Source organism: Triticum dicoccoides, chromosome 5B, assembly GCF_002162155.2.
Source record: "Triticum dicoccoides isolate Atlit2015 ecotype Zavitan chromosome 5B, WEW_v2.0, whole genome shotgun sequence".
NCBI lineage: Eukaryota > Viridiplantae > Streptophyta > Magnoliopsida > Poales > Poaceae > Triticum > Triticum dicoccoides.
Genome location: NC_041389.1, coordinates 505,935,217 through 505,936,740, shown reverse-complemented (window position 1 = coordinate 505,936,740; position 1,524 = coordinate 505,935,217).

Sequence of the window (1,524 nt, the reverse complement as noted above, 5' to 3'; positions counted from 1 at the left end):
CAACGATTATTATTTTTAGATCAGTACATGTTGTGATTGATGATGGTGGAAATTGGAGGGATTCTATTTACTTATTTTTGCGAGGAGGAATTATCTCCAAGGTTGCCCTGCTGAGGTATTAATTATTGTAGATTATAAAAAACAATGGATTTAACAAAGTGTTCTTGTTTAGGATGAGCGGGCAACAAGCCCAAGTACTATAGATTATCCTATGCATTTCCTTTATTAACAGAAATTTGCAATTCTATAATTTGTCATGCATTACATCTCTGTTTTGCGCAGGAAACTTCAAAAATTAGGCTTTTCTTTGTAAATGACTTCTCAAGACTGGTCTGATTTCTGTTCCCTTGGTCACAAAATATTCATGGGATTTCATTTGAATTGTTATTCCAGATTATGCTGAACTAAATATGAGCAGTTCAGTGTGGTGTTTGGTTCGAATGGCGAGTTTGGTGTGGTATTTCTGCAGGAGTTTCTGAATCTAAAGCAAGGGTGAGCGCCAAGGAAGGAGACTCCGCCATGGGCCACAGTGGCGGGGCTGACCGCTGGCAGCCGCAATAATTAATATTGTCCCTTAGATCCACCATCACTATGCAGCTGCACAATCTGAACCAGGAGAAGTCTTATACGGCGCATATTAACACTTACCGAGGTGAAGACCCATTGTTGATGAAGTATTTGCTAATTGACCCATACGGCGCATATTAAGGTGAAGACCCATAGTTGATGAAGTACTTGCTAATTGACTCATCCGGCACCCAGCTATTTGATCTTATTAGGGTCTGGTGAGATGGCTTTCTAGCTAGCTACAGGGTGTATGCTCATTTACTCTTTGAACTGAAATTGTTTGCGAGCCGTAGCTGATGTTAATTCATTGATCAGTAGGTTAGTCAATGTAGCTGTAGGTGGAACCATTGATGAGAGAGCAATAAATAAGAAAAGAGTTTGTAACCCATGGGAGAGGAATCAAAATCACATGATGTGTCTCAACTCTGCAAAGGCCATTCGATGTACTGTTGTCAACATTGGCACGCAGGATTTAGTGGAAGGAAGGGTATGTCTTTCCCCACTTGTTATCCTTTCTTGATGTAGTGTGATTGGTATACAAATGTTCCAGAGCTCTGAACTATCCTTTTCGCAGTAACTTAAATCATGACTTCTCCCTTTAATTCTGTCATATCCTGTATCGTGATATTAAATATTGCTGTGATGAATTGGCAGGTAAATTTAGGTACGAAATACTCTTATCAGTCAATATTGTTTAAGGCCCAAATTTTTGATTGAAATTTTGGTCAGTTTCAAATATTTGTTCATGATATTCAGGTCCAAAGATATGTAACAACCTATTTGAGCAAGTTGAGAACACATTCGGATCATGATTAGTACATCATGCATCTGTTATCTTATTTTGCGTTTGTAATCGTAATAGATGTCTCTAGCTTCAGTATGCTGTTAGTGACCCACAAAAAAAGTATGTTGTTAGTGTACCTCAAGAACGCTTTAGGTTTGGTGGAAAGGAGAGAG